This window comes from Notamacropus eugenii, chromosome 6 (assembly GCF_028372415.1).
Source record: "Notamacropus eugenii isolate mMacEug1 chromosome 6, mMacEug1.pri_v2, whole genome shotgun sequence".
NCBI classification, from domain to species: Eukaryota; Metazoa; Chordata; class Mammalia; order Diprotodontia; family Macropodidae; genus Notamacropus; species Notamacropus eugenii.
In genome coordinates this window covers 113,749,438-113,773,632 of record NC_092877.1, presented here as the reverse complement: position 1 = coordinate 113,773,632, position 24,195 = coordinate 113,749,438, and the positions used below count along the sequence as shown (strand labels likewise).

General features: G+C 34.9%; 1 long non-coding RNA gene across 1 annotated transcript in view; it reads right to left on the bottom strand.

Annotated features, from left to right (window-relative positions):
* Positions 1-24,195, bottom strand: part of LOC140510566 (uncharacterized) — a 146,973-nt gene that overhangs the window by 84,747 nt on the left and 38,031 nt on the right. Inside the window, exon 2 of the long non-coding RNA XR_011969288.1 lies at positions 20,876-20,965. This is a non-coding gene — a long non-coding RNA (uncharacterized lncRNA). The remainder of the gene's footprint in view (positions 1-20,875; positions 20,966-24,195) is intronic.

Here is a 24,195-nt window from a genome sequence, read left to right as displayed (position 1 = left end):
TAATCATAAGTGAGCCTTTCTGAGATTAATCACTCTACTTAGGTTCAAATTTGGCTAAAACATTTAAAGATTCTTGAATATACAATTTTATCAAAATATGTCTTTTTCCCCCAAAATATAACCATTTTTAAGTAGCTAACAGACATTTTATAGTTGTGGAAATAAAATGTATTCACAATAGGCACTTTAAGAATAAATAGAATCTTGAGAACTGTAGAAATCTGTTTGATGGCAGAAAAGCAATAAAGCGTATTAAGCTGAAATACACAGCTGGGAGGAACATAGTAACCAAACTTGAGAGGTTATAAAAATAGCTGAACAAGTTTGTATACTTTACTCTTTTATATGTACACTAGGACAAATGATGCTGAATTGATCTACCAGACCTTGAGACCTTGATTCATAATTTAAAAGCTACTGGTAAGCCACAGTGCTATAGGATGATGACTGGTGGAGGCATGCTCATTTAAGGAAGGATAGCTAGTATATTAAACAGATCACAAATATAAATCCCGTTCAGCCATGATTATATTGCTAATAATCTTGGTATGAGTTCAACAGGGCTGATCATATTGTAACCTATCCATGCTTTCTTGCTTTGTGTGATTCTTTTCAATCTTCTTCCATATCTCAAAATAGAGGATTGATGCAACACGCTAAAACTTTCCCTAGAAATCTTTTTACATTTCATGTGTAGCAGGAAAGCATACAATTTGTCCAGTTAACCCTCACTCTTGACACAAGACCAATCCGTCTCCTTTTCCAAAACTGCATTTCCTCAAAGATATTTTTGTGGCACTGGCTTTCAGATAGGTCACCAATGGAAATACCTTATAATCCTATCTGCTCCATCCAGTCTCTTTATTACCTCAACAATTTTGATTCCACAGAGAAAATGATATTCCAAAATCACAACCTTGTGACACCAGAAAAATATTTTTTAAAAAAATATTGGTTCCTTGTTCAAGATATCAGTTTAGGAATATTAATAGAAGAGCACAATTCTGCAAATGTAATCCAGAGTACTTTTTTTATTTTTTATTCAATTTTGTCCAATTCAACTTATTTCCTGTTTTCAGGGCCTGTTCAAAATGTAAGTAATGATGCACTAATTCATTCAACTGCCATCCACCTGCATGCCACAGTTTGGAAAATAGGCATTTTAATCAATGTTGTTTTCTATAGTTGAGTTATCATCTTGATTTCTTACCAATAATTAAAGATTTCATTGAAAAGACACTTTGTGTAGGTGCACTCTTTTTCTAATATATAATTTATTTATTTTCAGTTCTTAACATTCAGTTCCATAAATATTTGAATTCAAAATTTTCTCCCTGTTTCACCCACCCCCTCACCCCAGGACAGCATGCATCCCATTCACCCCTTCCTCCAGTCTGTCTTCCATTCTATTACCCACTCTTCTTCCATCCCCCTTCCCCTCTAACTTCCTGTAGGGCAAAATAGATTTCTATGTTACATTGCCTGTGTAGCTTAATTTCCAGTTGCATGCTAAAACTATTTTTAACATTCATTCTTAAAGCTTTTGGTTCCATACTCTCTTCCTCCCTCTCTACCCACTGTCATTGAGAAACCAATCAATTCAATATAGGTCATACCTGTGTAACAATGCAAAGCACTTCCATAATACCTATATTGTAAAAGACTAACCACATCTCCCTCTGTCCTATCCTGCCCTTCATTTATTCCATTCTCTCCCTTGACCTATAAAAAGGCAAATGAAATTCAGGTTTATGCTGATAGTAACAATCCAAAGCACTTTTATGATTCCCTGAAAGTAATTTATGGACCAAAAACCTATGGTGCATCACAACTACTCAGTGCTGATAGAGCCACATTGATTAGTGATAAGAACATGATCCTAGAGACATGGGCTAAACACTTTCATAGTGTTCTCAACCAACCATCATCAATCAATGCTGAGACCGCTGACCATTTACCTCAGGTTGAAGTCGATCCCTCCTTAGTTGACCTTCCAACTGAAAAAGAGGTTTTGACGGCCTTTAGGCTCCTTTCATGTGGCAAAGCACCTGGTATTTATTCTATTCTAACTGAGATTTATAAGGTAAGGGGACCATTGCTCATAGAAAAGCTGATTGAAATTTTCCAGGTTATATGGTAAGAGGAGGTTATCCCCCAGGAGTTCAAGGATGCCTCCATTGTCCATCTCTATAAAGGTAAAGGGAACAGATTGTCCTGTGACAATCACAGGGGCATCTCTCTTTTAGTCTTTGCTGGAAAAGTTCTTGCTAGAGTCCTCCTTAATAGGCTGATCCTTCACCTGAAACATGGTCATATACCTGAGAGCCAGCGTGGCTTCAGAAAGGGCCGAGAAACAGTCAATATAGTGTTTTCTGCCTGACAACTCCAAGAGAAATGCCAGGAGCAGAACAGAGGTCTGTACACAATGTTTGTGGATCTGACCAAGGCCTTTGATACTGTTAGGCATGAGGGCTTATGGAAAATTAGGTCAAAATTTGGTTGCCTGGATAAGTTCATTAATATTGTATGTCAATTTCATTATGGCATGTTTGCCCTGGTTCTGGATGATGGACAAAGCTCTCATGCCTTCCCAGTCACCAGTGGAGTGAAACACGGCTGTGTGCTTGCTCCCATGCTTTTTGGCATGATGTTTTAGCTATGTTGACAAATACTTTCAATGAGGATGAACATGGAATCAAGGTCACCTACTGTACTGATGGTAAATTCTTCAGTTTGAAAAGGTTACAAGCCAAGACTAAAGTGGAAGGAGTGTTGGTGCATGATTGTGTACTCAGTGTAGCCTCTGAAGCTGAGATGCAACGAAGTATAAGTCAATTTATTCGGACTATCTGTGCCCAACCTGTGGTAGAGCATTTCAGGCTCATATTGGTCTGGTCAGCTACAGTCAGACACACTGAAATTTCACTTTATCATGGTGATGTCATTTTGGTCCTCTTCAAAGATAAAGGACAACAACCAACCAAGCATACACACACACACACACACATACCCATATATACCATTGTACATATGCACACCTACACACATATGATATATACATACATGCCCATACCTACATATATGTGTGTGTATATGTGTGTATATATGTGTATATATATATGTGTGTATATATATATATATATATATATATGTATATATATTTGCATATATTCCCTCTAACTACCCTAATACTGAAAAAGATGTCATGAGTTACAAATAACATCTTTCCATATAGGAATGTAAATAGTTCAACTTTAATAAGTCCCTTATGGTTTCTCTTTCCTGTTTACCTTTTCATGTTTCTCTTGATTCTTGTATTTGAAAGTCAACTTTTCTATTCAACTCTTGTTTTTTCAACAAGAATGCTTGGAAGTTCTCTATTTCTTTGAAATTCCATTTTTCCCCTGAAGTATAATATTCAGTTTTGCTGGATAGGTGATTTTGGTTTTAATACTATATCCTTTGACTTCTGGAATATCATGTTCCAAGCCCTTCAATCCCAGAAGTAGAACTTGCTAAATCCTGTGTTATCCTGATTGTATTTCCACCATCCTTGAATTGTTTCTTTCTGGCTGCTTATAATATTTTCTCGTTGACCTGGGAACTCTGGAATTTGGCTACAATATTCCTAGAAGTTTTTCTTTTGGGATCTCTTTTAGGAGGTGATCAATGAATTCTTTCCCTTTCTATTTTACCTTCTAGGTCTGGAATATCTGGGCAATTTTCCTTGATAATTTCTTGGAAGACGACACCTAAGCTCTTTTTTTATTATGGTTTTTGGGTAGACCAATAATTTCTAAATTATCTCTCCTGGATCTGTTTTCCAGTTCAGTTGTTTTTACAATGAGATATTTCACATTGTCTTCTATTTGGATTTGTTTTGTAATTTCTTGGTTTCTCATAAAGTCACTAACTTTCATCTGCTCCATTCTAATTTTTAAAGAACTATATTCTTCAGTAAACTTTTGAACTTCCTTTTCTGTTTGGCTAATTCTGCTTTTTGAAGCATTCTTCTCTTCATTGGATTTTTGGGCCTCTTTTGCCATTTAAGTTAGTCTATTTTTAAGGGTCTCATTTTCTTCAACATTTTTGGGTCTCTTTTAGCAAGCTGTGAACCTGCTTTTCATGATTTTCTTGCATCGCTCTCATTTCTCTTCCTAATTTTTTCTCCACCTCTCTTACTTGATTTTCAAAATCCTTTTTGAGCTCTTCCATGGTCTGAGACCGTTGTATATTTTTTTGGAGGTTTTGGATGTAGAAGCCTTGACTTTTATATCTTCCTCTGATAGTATGCTTTGTTATCCCTCATCCAAATGGATGGAATAAAATACCTGTTCACCGAGAAAGTAGCCTTCTATAGTCTTATTTTTTTCTCTTTGTTAGGCAATTTCCCCAGTCAGTTACTTAACTTTTGAGTCCTTCATCAAATGGAGCGTATACACTAGGAAACTGTAAGTTCTCAGTTCCTTCAAGGAGGCATAATCAAAGAAGAGGAGTTTGCTCCTCATGGCCTTCTCTCTGGTCTCTGAGCAATGATAAGCACTCTTTTCTGCCCAGGACGTGCGAGTAAGATTTCCTCTCCAGAACCTCCATCATCTCCAGCACACCAGTGTTTCTCCTCACCTCAGGACTGACACACAGGACTGAGAGCCAGATTGGCTGCTCAGTTCCCCCAGGGACTTTAGTCCAAGGGCTGCAAAAGTGGATGCTGCTGCCACAGTGGCTGTTGTCACCCTGGGGCCAGGGCTAGGGCTGGTTCCCTTCTCACCCAGGTGAAAGACCTTTCTTACTGATCTTTGAAGCTTTCTTTGGCATTTGTGGGTTGAGAAATCTGGGAACTACAGTTGCTACCCATGATTCTGCACCCTGAAGCCTGCTCCAGTCCTGTCCCTACCATGCTGCATGGCCAAGGCTGAGCTGCACTCTGCTCCAAGCCAAGTGCAGTAGATCTTTCCTGTTAGCCTTCCAGGCTGTCTTGGGCTGGAAATTTCTTTCACTATATTGTTTTGTGACTTCTGCTGCTCTACAATTTGTTTAGAGTCATTTTTCAAGTACTTTCTGGACTTTGGTGGTAGAACTAGAGTAGGTCCATCCTTCTATTCCACTATTTTGGTTCCACTGAGTGGGTGCTCTCTTGATGCAATTATTGCAAACTTGACATCAGTGTCCATGGAGAAATCCTTCTTCCATTCGGACTTCATGGCAAACATTTTCTTTGACTATAGCAAATACTTGTCTTAAGGATACTTACCCCTAGTTTATTTGTTATTTAACATTAATAATCAGAGACTCATTTAACAGAGTTATCTTTGAATTTCTGCTTATCAAGAGGAAACCTTTTATAATCTCACCATAGCTTACTTGTAGAAATAATATAAGACTCTATTAAAGATAGATCTTTAAGACCTTTTTCTCCTACCAAGACATGATTTTCTACCAATAAATAGCAAACACAATAGAATCATAATTCTTTCTAACTCAAAAGATGTGGCCTATTACATTAAATCACTGAAAAAAATAGTTCTAATTCCCTGTTTATAATCTTATCAAGGGTACCAATTGACACACATTCTCATTTGCAAGGATACATCCTAGAAAGATTTCATAAAATGAAAATGTAGACATATGGAATAGTAGGTATTAATGTCTCCATCTGCCTTCGGGGATATTAATTCCTCAATGTTTGCAAAATTGTGTTACCTCCAGAATGGGCTTCCTTGGAATGTATGTGAATGGGCTCAAATGCACTTCCTAATTTCGTTTTCTGAATTTTTCTTTCTACTGAATTTCTCTTTCTACTCCTTCATATAAAATATCAAGGATAAGGTGTCTTTGTGATTCTACATTTACTACTAATGATGAAAACAGATTATCATTGAAGTATTGACAAATATATTTCATTTTAGATTTGTTGTCTTCTTTCCAATTTCTTCTATGAGGATTCTTGAGAGGAACTGATTGGTCAGGTAGATGTCATACTGAACTCTGTATATTTTATTTTGCTTCCTCTGCTGTTTCCTATTTTATGTAGGGGAATAATTCTCATAATCTTGTACTATGTTCTGCCACAGTGTTTTACAAATGATTTTTATTCAAAACTGATTTTAGTCCTGAATTCCATGACTCTATGCTTATGAAGGGGAAAGGAAGTGCTGATCAATGCAGTTTCTGGGCTGGTGGGGAGGGGAGAGAAGTGGTAGGAGGAAGTTTCTTTGTTGTAGCAATTGTTTCACATTGGTTAAATTTTTGCAGCAAATGAAGATAAACAGGGTAAAGATCTTTGCTTAATTCAATCTCCCATTGCTGGATAGTGGTGGATAATGAAGCATTTAAATAGGTCAGAATGAAATTGGAGGGATTGTATAGTCTTCTCACTTTTAGTTTCTTTTTTAATCTAATGTCAAATTTTAACTTTTGCTATAAATATATTTAAATAATGACTCTAAACAAATTTTAGAGAGCCAGAGCCCACAAAAATACAGAGTGAAAAAGTTTTCAAGCCTTACATATTTTGGAAGGTTGGCTGGAAATGATTGTTGCAACAAGGTGGGAGAGGAGAACAATCCAGCACAGGTCTCTCAATTGCAGATCCCGTCTCAGCAAACTAGAAGCATGACTCAGGGTAACTGAGGGCACCAATGGAAGTTTCCAGGCTCTCAGGTCACAGACAGTAAAGGGATCAGACAAGAAGTCAGAAGGAGATTTAGAGGGGTCCCTTTCCTGGCACCAGGGGAAGGACTCTTTTGCATTGCCTAAGCTAGGATCTGGGCTACAGCCCTGAGTCTTAGTCCCAGTGCAAGGAGGAACACTAGTATAGAACAGTTTGCAGCTTTAGGGAAGCAGAAACCCTGGTCACAGCTCCAGGGTTGATAAGAGTGCTTGTGGTCAGTCACAAACCAATGGACAGCACAGGAAAGTAGTAAACATACACGTCCCTAGATCATACAACCTTGGGAGAGCCAAAAATTTACTGGTTCACAGAATTACCTCTGAAAACAGCTGCACAAAAGCCCTGAAACATGGGATGGTGCCCCCTCCACTTGGGAAGCAAAGCCTCACTTCAGTATAGAATTAAATGTCAAGAAACAGGCTGGAAAACAAGCAAACAAAAGGAAAAAATCTGGCCATACAAAGTTACTATGGTGACAAGGAAGAGCAAAACACACACACCGAAGAAGACAATAAAGTCAAAATCCTGCATCCAATATCTCAAATAAAAAAAATATGAATTGGCTTCAAGTATTAGAAGAGTGCAGAAAAAGGATTTTAAAAATCGAGTGAGAGAGACGAAGGAAAAATTGGGAAATGAAAGTGATGCAAGAAAATCTTAAAAAAAGAGTCAACAGTTTGTAAGGGAACCCCCCCAAAATGCTGAAGAAAATAACACCTTTGAAAATAGACTAACCCAAATGGCAAAAAAGATGCAAAAACTCAATGAGGAGAATACTTCCCTAAAAAGCATAATGGGCCAATTGGAAAAAGAGGTCCAAAACCTCACTGAAGAAAATAATTCCTTCATAATTAGCATGGAGCAAATGGAGGCTAATGACTTTATGAGAAATCAAGAGATTATAAAACAAAACGAAAAAAAATGAAAAAATAGAAGACAATGTGAAATATCTCATTGGAAAAACAACTGACCTGGAAAATGGATAGAGGAAAAATAATTTAAAAATTATTGGACTGCCTGAAAGCCATGATCAAAAAAATGAGCCTGGACATCATCTTTCAAGAAATTGTCAAGGAAAAACTGCCCTGATATTCTGGAACCAGAGGGTAAAATAGAAATGGAAATAATCCACCAAACACCTTCTGAAAAAGATCCCAAAAGGAAAACTCCTAGGAATATTGTAGTCAAATTCCAGAATAGCAAGGTCAAAGAGAAAATATTACGAGTAGCCTGGAAGAAACAATTCAAGTACTTTGGAAACACAATCTGGATAACATAAGATTTAGGAGCTTCTGCACTAAGGGATCAGAGGACTTGGAATATAGAAGGTCAAAGGAGCTAGGATTAAAACAAAGAATCACCTACCCAGTAAAACTAAGTATAATACTTCAGGGGAAAAAAAAAAAACAGAGTTTCAGTGAAACAGAGGGCTTCTAAGTATTCTTGTTGAAAAGACCAGAGCTGAATAGAAAATTTGATTTTCAAATACATGAATCAAGAGAAGCATGAAAAGGTAAACAGAAAAGAGAAACCATAAGGGACTTATTAAAATTGAGCTGCTTACATTTGTACATGGAAAGATGATATTTGTGACTCATGAGACATTTCTTAGTATTAGGATAGTTGGAGGGAATATATGTGTGTATATATAGATACAGATATATACACATATATATGCATACTTATGTGTGTGTATTATATATATATATATGCATAGAGAGAGAGAAAGAGAGAGACAGAGACAGACAGACAGAGACAGAGAGACACGGAGAGACAGAGGGCACAGGATGAGCTGAATATGAAGAGATACCGAAAAAAGAAAATTAAGTGTTGAGGGAAATATACTAGGAGAAAGAGAAAGGGAGAGGCAGAATTTAGTAAATCATCTCATATAAAAGAGGCAAGAAAAAATTTTCACAATGAAAGGGAAGAAGGGGGAGATGAGAGAGAATAATTGAGCCTACATTGGATTTGGCTTCAGGAGGGAACAACATACACACTCAATTAGGTATGGAAGTTTATTTTATGCTATCAGAAAGCATGGGGAAAAGGAATAAGAAAGGGGGGATAATAGAAGGCATGGCATATTGGAGGAAGGATCAATCAGAATACATGTTATCCTGGGGTCAAGGAAGTGGGGAGATGAGGAGAAAATTTAAAACTAAAAATTTTGTGGAAGTGAATGTTGAAAATTGAAATTAAAAAAAAATTTTAAAAAAAGATATTATATACCTCTGGAGAAAAATGAATATGAATAGAACTCAACTGTACATGACACCTTCATAAAAATTCAATATTTATTAGGACACAGAAACTTCACAATTAAATGTAGAAAAACAGAATTTTTAAATGCACACTTTTCAGATAATAAGGTAATCAAACTGGTATTTAATAAATGCTATTGAAACATAGATTAAAAGACAATTGGAAATTAAACAATCTAATTCTAAAGAATGAGTGAGTCAAAGGACAAATTGTAGAAGCAATCAACTGTTTCATTAAAGAAAATGACAACAATGAGATAGTCAAAGCAGTACTTCAAGAAAATTTATATCTCTAAATGTGTATATTAATAAAAGAGCAAAAGAAGAGATCTATGAATTGGGCACACAACAAAAAAAAAAACTAGACAAAATTAAAGGAGGCACACAAAAAAATACTGAAGATAATAACACCTTAAAAATCAGAATAAGCCAAATGGTAAAAAGAGGCACAAAAATCCAATGAAAAGAAGAATGCCTTGAAAAGCAGAATTGGCTGGATGGAAAAAAAGATATACAAAAATTCACTGAAGAGAAGAACTTCTTAAAAAGTAAAATTGGCCAAATGAAAAAGGAGGTACAAAAGCTAACTGAAGAAAATAATTCCTTAAAAATTAGAATTGGACAAATGGAAGCTAATGACTTTATGAGGCTTCAAGTAACAATCAAACAAAATCAAAAGAATGGAAAAAATAGAAGAAAATGGGAAATATTTTCTTGGGAAAAAACTGACCTGGAAAACAGATCCAGGAGAGATAATTTAAAAATTAGTCATGTTCAAAAAAAAAAAAAAAAAGAATCATCAGTCAAGGAATTATCAAGGAAAATGGTCCTGATATTCCAGAGCCAGAGGGTAAAACAGAAATTGAAAGAATCCACTAGTCATCTCCTGAAAGAGATACCAAAATTAAACCTGCAAGGAATTTTATAACCAAATTCCAGAGTCCACAGATCAAGGAGAAAATACTGGAAGCAACTGGAAAGAAATAGTTCAGGTATAATGGAGCCACAGTCATGATAACACAAGACTTAGCAGATTCTACATTAATGGATGGGAGGACTTGGAATATGACATTCTGGAGGGCAAAGGACCTAGGATTACAACCAATAATCACCAACCAAGCACAAGTGAGTATAATTCTTCAGGGGAGGAAATGAGCATTCAATAGGATAGAGGACTTTTGAGAAATCTTCATGAAAAGACCAGAGATGAATAGAAAATTTGACCTTAAAATACAAGACTCAAGAGAAGCATAAAAAGGTAACCATAAAAAGGAAATTGTAAGGGACTTAATAAGGTTAAATTGTTTACATTCTTACATGGGAAGATGATATTTGTAACTCATAAGACCTTTCAATAAGGCTAAATTATTTGTATTCCTGCATGGGAAAATTATATTTATAATTCCTAAAAACTTTCTCATTATTGGAGCAGTTAGAAAGAGCATATGTAGATAAAAAATAGAGGTGTGAGTTGAATGTGATGATACGATTATCTAAGAAAATAAAGGAATGAGAAAGAAGAATGTACTGAGAGAAGGGAAAAAGGAGAGGTAGAATGGGATAAATTATCTGACATAAAAGATGCATGAAAGAAATTTTACAGTGGAGGGATAAATGAAGGAAGTGGGGAAGGGAGAACATGAACCTTACTCTCACCAGAACTGACTCAGAGAGGGAATAATATACACACTCAGTTTGGTGTAGAAATCTATCTTACCATATAGGAAAATAGGAAGGGAACAGGGTAACAGAAGGGCTAGTTGACAGATAGGAGGGCAGTTTAGGGCAGGTAAATGTCAGAAGCAAGACACTTTTGAGAATGGACAGGGTAAAAGGAAAGAGAAAGCAGGCTAAGCAAGGGAGAAATAGGACGGAGGGAAATACATAGCTGATAATCATTACTAAGAAAAAAATGCAGTGAGTTTCTCTGATAAAAACTTCATTTCTCAATCATATACAAAACTGAGTCAAATTTACGTAAACAAGGGTGATTCCCCAACTAATAAATGCTCAAAGGATATGAACAGTCAATTTTTAGACAAAGTAATCAGTTATCTATAGTCGTATTTTTAAAATACTCTAAATCACTGTTGAGAAGACAAATATAAACTAAAATATCTCTGAACTATTACCTCACACCTTTCAAGAGTGGCTGATATGACAGAAAAGGAAAACAAAAAATGTTGGAGGGGATGTGGGAAAATTAAAACACTAATACACTCTTCAACCATTCTGTGGAGCAATTTGGAACTATGGTCAAAGGTCTATCAAATCATGCGTACCTTTTCACTAAGTAATACCACCACTACATCTGTATCCCAAAGAGATAAAAAATGAAAAGAAAAAGGATCTAAGTGTACAAAAATGTTTATAACACCTCTTTCAATGGTAGTAAAGAATTGGAAATTGAGGGGATGTCTATCAGTTGGGGAATGGCTGAATAAGTTCTTATGCATGATTGTGATGGAATACTATTGTGTTTTAAGAAATGATAAGTAGGATGCTCTCAGAAAAAAAAAATTGAAAGACTTACACAAATTGAAACAAAGTAAAATGTGCAGAACCAGGAGAACATTGTACACAGTAATAACATTATTAATGAGGTTCTACTATGAATAACTTAACTATGCTCAGCAATACAATGACCTAAGACAATTCTGTAGGACTTAAGATCAAAGATGCTGCCCATCTCCAGAGATAGAGTTGATAAAGCCTTGAATGTAGATGAAAGCAACTTTTTTTTTGCTTTCTTTATTTTCCTTCCTGGATTTTTTAGTCAGAGTTTTCTTTCACAGAATGACTTGTGTTTTGCATGGCTACAGATATATAACCTACGTCAAATTGCTTGCCTTCTCAGTGGGGATAGGGAGGAGGGTATGAGGAAGAAATTGTAGAACTGAAAAACTGGTGTGGGAAAAGTATGTTAAAATTGTTTCTACATGTCATTGGGAAAAATAAAATATTAGATTATGAAAAAATTACATCAATATACAATATATACAATTGTATATATGTAATATATACAATATGTTACATCAATATACTTAGTTGCAAAAGTAAGAAAAAATAAAATTAAAAAAACAGGAGGAAATATTTGGGAAAGTATGATTCAGGGAGTAGGCATGAAACTTAACAAAGACTAGTACACTACAAAAAAGTCCTATGTGTTTATGTCTTCTAGAAAAGAACAGGTAAAGAATAGGAAATTGAGTTAAATAACCCTATCTGAGGAAAATAAACTGACCAAGCCATAAATGAACTCCCAAAGAGAAAATAAAAAAAAGACCAGGTGGTTGGATTTGCAAACAAATCCTTTCAAACACTTAAAGAACAATTCATTCCAATATTACATGAAATGTTGGGGAAAATAAGAGGAAAAAAGGGATGGTCTTGATACCTAGAGCAGGAGGAGTTAAAACAGAGAAACAAAACTGAAGACAAATATCCCAACTAAATATTGATGCATTTTTTAAAAAGCAAAATTAGCAAATGGACAATAGAAATACATCACAAAGATTACTTTATAAACCCATAAAAATGATAACCAAATTTATCTGTAGAAACTAATGATCAAGCATATCAACAGAGTTCATGGAAAACACAATGAGATATGGGATGTAGCAGTATTAGATCTCAAACTATACAATATATATGTAATCATCAAAATAATCTGGTACTGAGTAAGAAGTAGAGAGGTTGATTAGGTAAGAAACAGTGTTTTGTATATACAAAAGCAAATAAGCACAAGAGTCTACTGTTTTATAAATCCAAATATCTCAGCTATTGAGGCAAGAGCTCACTATTTGACAAAAAAAAAACTGTTGAGAAAACTAGGAAATAGTCTATCAAAAGCTAGTTATAGACCAATATCTCACAATGTATACCAAGACAAGATCCAAATGTATGTATGATTTAGACATTAAGATTAGAATCATAAATTATAGAAGAAATTACCTGTCATATCTATGGACAGGGAAAGATATTATGACAAAATAAGAAAAAGAAAGAGATTGATGGAATAAAATGCACAATTCTGAATGCATAAAACTGTTAAAGTTTTTACACAAACAAAATCAGAAGATTTTCTAAATCTTTCTAATTTCTAAAATTAGAAGAGTAGTAGGAAATTGAGAAAACATTTTCAGAGCGAATTCCTCTGACAAGAGTCTCATTTTTAATTTACCTATGGAAATGAGACAAGTTTATAAGAATAAGAATCATTCCCCAAATAATAAGTTGTCAAAGGATATAAACAGTAAGTTTTCAAAGAATGAAATCCAAGCTATCAATAGCCATCTTAAAATATATATATATAAATGTATACATACATACATATATATCTTCAAGTCACCAATAACTAGACAAATGCAAATTAAACAGTTCTGAGGTACTATTTCATACTCATCAAATGACAAAGTAGGAAAATAAGAAATCCTGGAGGGACTATGAGAAAACAGGTACATTAATTCACTCTTGGTGGAACTATGAGCTATTCAAGCCATGGTAGAAAGCAATTTGGAATCATACTCCAAAAGATATTTCACTGTGTGGTCCCATTTATCCAAGTGATTCTACTACTAGAGTTACACTCCAAAGAAAATAATGAAAGGACAGATATTTACAAAAAGATTTTTAAAAGCTCTTTCTTGCAATGGCAAATAATTGGAAACTTAAGGAATATCTATGATTTGGGAGCAGCTAAAGAAGTCGGGGTATATGAACTTGATGGAATACTATTTTCTTTTAAGAATTCAAGAAACTTCTAAAAACAGCTAAGTGAACAACTGATAGGAAAATCTTACTTCAAATAGAGAGCACAGATTGAAGCTTATTTTTTTGACATTGTTAAAATGGGAATTTGTTTTGCTTGATTATATATGCTTATAATGAATTTTATTTATTTTGCTTTCTCAATAAGGAAGGTTTAGGAAGGTAGCAGGGGAGAATTCAGAGCTGAAAATAAAATCAATGCCAAAAAAAAAAAAATGAAAGAAAATGGTAGTTAGGTACTAGACATGACAATCACCAAATAATACTGCAAAAGCTGAAAAATAATATAACTTGACAAAAAAGGAAAAAGCTTATTATTGATTTGGGAATTACTCTTGAATCAACCTAACCATTCACTTGTCAGGGCTTAGATCCAATTTAGTAAAAAGCAAGAAGAAAGAATCATAATGAGAAAAATATACTGTATACAATTGAGAAAACTCAACCCTGAATTATTAAAACAAGTAACTGACAATTTCACATAGGCAACAGATGACAGAAATGACATGAAGGCCAATTATAATAATTTTATAAAGAAGTGTAATCAATATAAATTAATTGCTACAATCAAGAGTCCAGAAAGTACCTTAGTCAGCAAATGTTGACCTAGGTGCAAAATAGAAAAAGGTGGCCTCCAAAGTTTTATATACATACATATGTGTGTGTACGTATACATACATACATACATATATGTGTGTATACATGTGTGTATACATGTGTGTGTGCATGTATGCAAATGGAAGGCACATTGGGTAGAGTCCTGAATTTAAATTTAGGAATACCTGTGTTAAAATACTGCCTCAGACTCTTAAGAGCTTTATAAATCTGGATAAGGCATTTAAGCTCTCTCAACCCTTGTTTCCTCAAAACTGAGATAACATCTACTTCTTATGAGGAACAGATGAATTTAAATATATAAAGTACTTCATAAAACTTAAAAGTGTTATATAAATGTTAGCTATTATGATTATTACAAAGGAAGATGATGGATAATTATGAGTAGTATCATCTCATAGAGCAAAGAGAAGCAGTGGAGAATAAAACCAAATTAAAGAAGGCTTGGCAAGACATTCAACTGATCAAAGTCATTTGAAGGACATCAGGGAAACATGGAAAGAGAATAACAATTAGCTAAAATGGCTAACATTTATAGAGTACTTAAGGTGCTTATTATCTCCATTGATCCTCAGACCCTTATATATATATACTATATGTCACTTCCTTGACACAACAAAAAGAAAGCAAAATGAAAAATGTATAAAAATTACTATAACAAATTGTTTTCTCCATCAAGGATAGTGCAATCACATTTGGAACCTAGCATCAGAGTCTTAGATTTGCCTCTATAGAAGCTAGAAATAGCACTAAAGAGAATAAAGGCAAGGATAGCAACTAAACTATGCCAAGCATATATAGAGGTATCCATAATGGAAATGACATAAATATGGGGGTATTGAAGGACTGCTATAGAAAGTACCTGAGGGAGGTAACAATGACAAAAACATATGGGGAAAAAAACTTCAGACTATACTTATACTGAAAAAAATATCTAGAGAATGTTAGCAACAATTAGAAAATATAAGAGTAATCAATGCATTTGTAAGATACATATTTTTGAGGTGCTGTTCTTTGCATATAGAGAGTTGTATGTGATAAAGGCATAAAAGTATTTTTGTGTAAAGAAAAAAATTAAACCAGAAAATGAGGTAATATATTGCCTTTGTCATAAATTAGCATTATTATCACTAAAAGGAGCATGAAAATAATTTTGGTTTAATTAAAATTAGTACAATATATATATGACAAAATAGTTTTTAGATGAGATTTAGACAAAAAATAACTGGTAAACCCATAAAAATTTAAATTACTTGCAAAAATGTAGACTAATACCTCATTTATATGTAAACATTTTGATGGTCTAAATATATCAAAAACTGGAAAAATGTGACTAGAGATACAGTTTTAAGCACACAAAATTGTAGAATTTTAAGTAAGTAAATGCGTAAATAGAAAACACTTTGGATGAGACTGAAAAAATAGAGTAGTGAGTAGAAATAGATTTCCCACAATCCAGATATCCCAAGGATCCTGACATAGTGTGAATATAACTCTGTGTGGTGGTCTGTCCCTGGAAACTGATACCCACTAGTGCAAGAGCACACTGGATAAGTGAGCCAAACCAAGAAAGAAATGGATTTTTTGACACACCTAGGTGAGAAGTAATGGTAATTTAAATGGGAAGACATTTCCTATTCATTAATAGGCCCATGTGATCTGCCTGAGTCACATGGAAGTCTGAGTCACATGAAGTCTATAGTGGAAAGTTTGCTGAACAGGAAGGGTGGAGCAGAGCTCAGAGGAAATTGATCAGAGAGAAGTCAGAACTGAGGGAGAGAGAGGAAGCAGGCTGGCTGGCTAGCATGAGTGAGAAGCTTATTTGTGACTGTTTAAGGAAGCCTGTTTGTGATTTGTTTAAGGGAGCTGGTTTATGGCAAGCCAAACAGAGGAAAGGGTTGGGGATGATGTTGCCCTCTGCATTGTTATTGTGTATGGATTTTTTTGTTACTATGATGGATTTGGCTTTCTGATGTTGGGATTTGACTTTCTAGTGTCTGAATTAATGTTTTCTTTCAGTCTTCCATATAGAGAGTCTGTTGTATTTCAAGATTCAGAATTGTGCTGCCATAGGCACTGTGATCACATTGACTCTGCAGAAGTATGAAGTCTGTAGTATAACACTGTAGGGTGCTTATACCACTCTCCATGACAAGACCTTATCTATAGCATGACATAAAAGTTGCTATGTTGTGGCCTATTGTAATAGATTACACTCCATTTTTTTTGTTAGATATAGAGTACTTAAAATGGTTTGAAAGAATGCAATCTGGCAATCAGGAATTTGACAGGAGTTAAATTAATTTTTTTAAAACTAGTATACATGATCGGTGGGACCATGGACTTCAAGTGGGATTAGAAGAAGGCTAAATTAAGAAACTTAATCATAACTTTAAGGCTCAGGTAACATTTTCTAGCCATCTGATTGTAGTGATCACAGCTATTTTTTTTGCCCTAAAGGAGCTTAATTTACAGCCTAAAAGGGCTTAATTTCGGGATTTGTTGAAGTGGAGCCAACATGGTAGAGTAGACAAGAATCCAAACTCTTCCAACATTCCCCTTCAAACAATTTTAAAATAATGCCTCAAATCAAATTCTGGACTGGCAAAGTCAAGAAAAGGTCAGGGTTAGATTTTTTTTTTTTTCTAGCCCGAGACTGCTTAGGAAGTCAGAAGAAGAGGTCTATGACCATGGGAGGTTCTGCCTCCCATGTGGGGAGTCTGTTGTATTTCACAATTCAAAGTTCATGGCCACCTTAGGCACTGTGAATATCACACTGGTGCTACAGAATGATGCAGGAAAATTATAAAAAGACAATTCACAGCTTGGTAAAAGAGGCACAAAAAGAAACTGAAGAAAAAACACCTAAAAATCCAGAATTGGAAAATGGAAAAAGATGTACAAAAGCTCACTGAAAAAAAATAATTCCTTAAAAATCAGAATTGAGTAACTAGAAAATAACTCTATGAGACATAAAAAAGAAATAGATCAAAATTAAAAGAATAAAAAAAACAAGAAAATTTGAAATATCACATTAGAAAAACAACTGACTTAGAAAACAGAGGGAAGAGGTAATTGGGGGTATATTGGAATTCCTGAAATCTATGTTCAAGAAAAAAAATGCTAGACATCATATTTCAAAAAATTATGAAGGAAAGTTGAAAGTTGTCTATCCTAGAACCAAAGTGTATAAAAATCAAAACACTCCAGCAGTCACCTACTGAAAGAAATTCCCAAATAATAACTCCCAGGAATATTAGAGCCAAATTCAAGAACTCTCAGATCACAGAGAAAATACTTTAAGTAGTCATTCAAAATGAAGTCAAGGTCCTCAGTTTAATGCTACATAGGCCAATTTGTTCAGCAAATAAAGTAAAACAAGGCAAGATGAAATACGTATTTAATGAGTTCCTCTTATATGAAAGAAGATAGGGAAGAGATTTTAGAGATCAGTTAGTTCAATATGAGGAAACCTACTGAGATTAGTTAGATCAAATAACTACACTCAACTTGTCCAGACAGTTGGTGATACAAAAAGGATTAGAACCACTCAGTTCTCCTGATTCCTAGGTCACCATTCTTTGTACTTCAACATGGAAAGAAAATCAATCTCTGGTCTTGATTTCATTTTCAGAGCCCTGATCTCTGTCTGATGTTAGGACCATCCATGTAGAGCTAGAAGGAACCTCAGAAGCTATCTAGCATAAACCCCTCATCTTATGGATGATGAGATTAAGGCACAAGGAGATTTAAGGTCAAAGAGGTGGTTGTGTCAAATGTTGAATTTGAACCTACAATCATTAGATCTGTCTAGTCTTCCAGGACTTACTTTTCAGGTTCTGGCCCATTTTACCTATTGGTCATTGCTCAAGTCTTAGTTACAACAAGCACCAACTCAGTCTATTCACCCTAAATATATATATATATATATATATATATATATATATATATATATATATATATATTAATAATAGTATCATAGGCTTACTTATGTAGAGCAAGAAGGGACTTCAAAGTCCATTCAATCCAACCCCCTCATTTTACAGATGAAGAAACTGAGACTTAAGGAGGTTATATGACATGCCCAAGGTGACCTGGACATAATAACTCTGAGAGCTGGGATTTGAATCTAAATACTCTGGCTCCAGATTCAGGACTCTTGCCACTGTACCTTACTACCTTCCATGAGAGTTGAGAAGCATGGGAAAAAGAATTACATTGGATAGTGTAAAGGCAACTATTATAATTTGGCCTTTATTCAGTGGTTTAGAAAATCACAATCAATACCACTCTTCAAATATTTGAACGTAAGAGCAAAGAATGAAAAAAAATTAAAATCTCTGATGTAAATATGAAAAAATAGTACCAGTAAGTGTGAAATAAAATTGGACACTTAGGCTTTGATACAAAGCCTTCAGGAAATCCTGTGGACATGAAGTTATCACACTGCAAAAGAGCTTTTTCAGGGAATTAATGAGATGATGTACTCTTGGGGCATCTCTTACACCCCAAGAATGACAAAAGCTAATTCTCATACAGAAGTGTCTGGCAAGGATGAATTGGAAAAACCCCAAATCCCACTTTTTAAATGAGCATTAGCATCAAGAATTTGTAGCAAGCGCAGGCAATCTGCAAAATAAAATTATCTCAAAAGAATAAATTCATCATGACTGGTAGTCTATAAAGCCTGAATTTCATGGTTCCTTTAAACATCTGATCCACATTTTTTAAGAAGAGATACAACTTATAACAAAATTTGATAGCAAAGTTGTTACAAATTTGATTTCATTGAACATCAACTTTAATAACATCACCAAACACCACAAAATGAAACTGAGGAGAATAAAACCATAGAGTTTATTCAGAGAATAGGTAGGCAGATGTTATCTATAATATAAAACCATAATTGTAAATTACGTTTTTAGTTCATTCTTAAATACGTATTTGTATAACCCGCTGTCTTATTCTGTCATGACTCTCGTCAATTTAAAAATAGAATTTTCAAACTACTATACTATTTTTAATGAGATTTGTGCAAAGTATTTTTAAACTAATAAGCATCTATAAGTTCCTCCAACAAGTTCAATTTCATTATGATTATGAAGTTTCTTTCAATGACAGTGAGCTAATGAAAACTTGCAGCACAACACCTATAATGTACCCTTTAAAACTTAGACTAAACAACCCTAATGCTACTAACATAGTCATGTCTAAGCTAAAATCATGGGAACCACACACAATATAATGCACATACAAATGATTTTCTTTTCTTTTTCTGAGAATGAATGGTTTCTCACCAGAACTTCTTCGATACTACCATTTTTTGGTGGATCTCCTATCTGATCAGTGTCTTCTAAAGGTACAAATGGTCACCATTGACAACTTCTCATACAGTGAGACTCCTAGGTTCATAGAGTCTTCCACAAATTCTCCAAAGGGGATATTCTGACACTGTGTAGGTTCCAAATATACAGGCTACAATGTTAGATTTGGATGTGACCTCAGTAGTTATTTGGATCAATCCATTCCAGAACAAGAACACAGGCAACAAATGGTCATCTATCCTCCACTCAAACACTTCCTACAAGCAAGTTCTCATTAACCTCCGAGGGAGCCCATTCTATGACGAATTTTAACTCAAGAAATTTTACCTTATGTCAAGGATATATATTTCATTACCACATAGATTCCATTGTTTTTCTATTACTGAACGATAAAATTTCTATCCATTTCAAAGGATAACTCACAAAATGGCAAATGAATTGGTAAAATTGTAAGCATTATTCCACACTGTTGAGGAAAAAACAGTTATCTGAAGTCCTCTAGAAACTTCCTGATGGCCTGCCATTTTGGAAATTGCTTTGGCTTTTTTCTTAGGTAGACTCTTACCTTTGTCTGAAACATCTGTGACTCCAGGGTACATTGTGGGAAACTACATTTTTCACCAATTTTTTTTTACTTTTACTTACTAAATAATCCAACTGTAATCTACTCATTTTCTGGTGGAAGGAACAGATTAGTAACTATAAGATGTGATTTCTGTGGGGCTAAAAGTTCCATTTTATCCCACCACCAAAATTACCACCTCATTCTGATCACTAAAATTCTCAACAGGAACAAAGCCTTTCATTCCACAGAAAGAGATGATTCTATAGCTCTAGATAAGTGAATTCATCAAAAACCTGTGATTTTGATCCATATTGATTAAGTGATACAACGTATGACCTTAAAGAGTTGCCTGGAGGTCAAAGAGGTAGTGACTGGTGCATGGTCACACTTCTAATCAATGTCAGAGGTAAGATCTGATCCCAGGTCTTCCAAGTCCAACTTGCTGTCCACTATACACCATAACCTCTCAAATCCATATAAATCCAGTTTTATCCCCCTAAGGCTTACAAGCAAAATGCAATCTTAAGACTGACATCCCCTCATAGGAACCAGGTTCTACCAACAACTTCTTCCCTAAGTGGCTCCACTAAAGAAATAATGCTGTAACCTGATTTAACACCTTTACAAGCACATAAAGAAAGATCAAGATTTCATAATTAAACCCTACCATTCTTGAGAAAGACATTGTAGTTCTTGCTTCACATCATAAGCAACATAAACCTTCCACACTGCTTGGTTTCCATGTGTAGTCACATTCCTAAATAAAAGAAAAGGGAGAGGTGTATACCAAAGGTAGTATCACCTGCCCAGTGCACTGCACTTTATAGCAGGTTTTCATCCCTTTTATTGTAAGGTGTTGAGCATTTCATGTTGTGACTCTTTGCAGATCTCTCTAACATTTCTATCTGTGTTATTTCATTTGGTCCAGTAGGGTTGGCACATTTTTAATTTTATATTTAACAGTTGCTTCATTATTCCTTAAAGCTGTGAGCCGGGATTGGCTATACCAGGAGTGAAATAGTGCCATATTTCCATGTTATGACCCTGACTCAAGAAAATCATTGTCCTTTTTATTTGTTTAATTTTAAGTCCTTATCATTTACATTTAATGCAATCCTAAAAGTCCATTGCTAAAATTACTTCCTGAAAATGATTCTCTTTTAAAGAAAAGCTTGCTAATAGTTCTGGAATATTGCTTTGGAATAGATGTTGCTTTCTGCCTTTTAAAATTGATCTTGCAATTTTCAATATACTGAAGAACCCTGGGGTTGAGATATAGAAATACTATTGCATTTTAGGCTTTTCATGGCATTTAGTTCTAGAGATGCCCATGAATCATTATATGTACACAAGGAATGTAATTGACAGTATGACATTGAAGCTGTGGAACATCAAGTTGTTTTTTAGTAGGGTTTTACTACTTTTCTTTGGGTTTACTACTTTTCAAGTGTGTAATAAGCATACAAAAAAGTGACACTACTAATTACAATAACTCCCCAGGATAAGATTACATATCCTGCAAATAAATGGTGCCCTGGACTTCTTAGGGTCATCTGGAGTCTTTTCTGCAGATAGTCTTTGAGAAAATCTAGAGAAGTTGCCTCCATTACAGCTTTTCCTGGTTATTTAGTAAATCAAAGCTTTCTTGTCATCAGTTTCTTTCAGTAATTTTTTTTTAATGTTAATAAGTATCAGTTTTCTATTCATTTGCCATCTGCAGGACTTTTTTTTTTTTAATCTCCCACTGGTAGGTTCCATCTCTGTCAGTCAATTATTCTTTAAAACAGCCCTTTCAAAATGAATGACTTTCTCTTTCAACATTGTGCAAGTCAGAAGGTCACAGGCCCTTGTCAATATGACAATAAAAGAAAAGAGGGAAAAGGCAAGGGCAGAAAGCACATTTATAAAAATCCAAGGCAATATCAACTGAACCTGCCAAGAGGAAAAAAGAAACCAGATTTCACCACTTTTTTTCTCAAGATTAAGCATTTTATCGTTAGTTGCTTCCCTTATTCTATGCAACAGAAAGATTCTTTGGCAGGACTTTTATCAGATCTAGCCAATAATGAATTGACAGTCAGTATGAAGCAGCTCAAAGGGAAGGCCATATATATATGCTAGCCCATGGCAACAGTGAGAAACGTTTATGCCAGCCCATGTAGACAGGCTCAGGAAACTGCTTACAGTTTTCCTAAATGAAATCCAGGCTAGCTTGACAAATCCCTGCTGTGAAAGCCACATCCCTCACAGTCTACAATTACTGTTAATAGTGTCTCTCTGCCTCATCCGTTCTGTCAGAAAGGCAGCAATTCATTGAACATGGCCTTATTGAGTACTGTGCTTCTGCAAGACAAGTGGTGCCTTTATACACTTTACATTTGGTTTTTCACAAAGCTGTGGTATCTAATACTTGCTTTCTTGTCTATGACATTGAACAGTTTTGAAGGGTGCTCTAACAGCTGTGAGTGAGAGGGGCTTGAGAATAAAGAGAAAGAAGCAAGGTGAGATAATATTCCAGTTTTGTTTTTTTTAAGAAATTTAATTCTTGGTCCCATCTCTGTGGTATTCCTGTGGTTAGACATCTCTTTCCCCTGCATCTCTCTGCCTGAAAAAAGCTCACTCCTCTTTAAAGACCAAGCTATAATCTTACTGCCTTCATGAAGTCTACAGTTATCTCTCCTTTCACTGAAGAGACAAGGAATACCACACAATTTAGTACTGAATTATTTTCTTACTTGATTCAGTGAAATAAGGGACTATGATGTTCTATGCCCTGGGCACAAAAAATATGTCATTCCCTGTCTTCAAGCAGCTTATATTCTATTGGGGGTTGAGGGGAGGCTGTAATGTGAGCACAGATGAATAAACATATTTGTAAAGTGAGAGAGGATTTACAATGAAAAAGAATTCAGTTAGGATTTATGGAAAAGGAGAGTGCCTGGGCTGACCCCAGAAAAATCAGAATTTTGGACTCATTCATTAGGTTGAAAGCTTTTTCAGGATGAAAATCCACACATGTGGAAAGGGTAAGGTCGTCCCTAGAATATTTGAACTTCAACTTTTTGGTTAACTGTGTGGTAGTTGATTTCTAGTTGTAATTTTAATAAAGTAAACTGATTCCACGGTGGCAAAAAATAGCCTCTGTTCTGACTATTCCTCCCTATATATTACCAATATTGGTAAATTTAATCAAAATTAGTCTCAGAGTTTTCAGAGTAGTTTCACATCCCACAGATGATCTCTAAGACTCCTTTCAGCCATGATCCTATGATCATTTCACCCCAAGTTTAATGAGAAACACAGGGATACCAGAGTCAAGCAGAGATGGCAGCTGCTAGAGATGCACCAATTCAGAGAAACAGAAGAAAAAAATAGGCTAAGTGATTACAGCTAAATTAAACACTAACCATTCGGTAGTCTTGCCTCTGCACAGAGGTTGTAGAAGTGATCTTGGCCAGTAGGCATTGGCTAGTTTCACTGAAGGGTGGCTAACCTACATGGACACAGCTTTTGCATTCTCTGCAATGACATGACATTGTTAGATCACCAGTAGTCTCCCTAAGGGTGCCTACTATCCCTCCTACCAATTAATTTGTTTGAGAGTATTAAAACCATGTACATTTTAATGGTCCCAGGGAAAATGGAACACTGCAGAGGAACAAGAACAAGGGAAATTAGTTGTCAAGAAGAGCAGCTCTCTCTATAAAAAAACATTTTTTTTTTCCTGATTGATGAGAGTAACTTCCTCCTACAGCTTCATACATGGAAAGCCCCATCAGCAAAGAATTTAAATATGTGCTTTAATACTTATACAGGAAAAAATGTTGGAAGATTTATAGCACAATAAAATATCAATTTGAAACACAATGAGTTGGTCATAATTATTATTAAGAACTATTTAACTTAATATTTTATACTCCATATCTTCATTATAAACACTCCTTACACTAATCTAACTAAGTAAGCCACTGTGGTTAGAATAGGTAA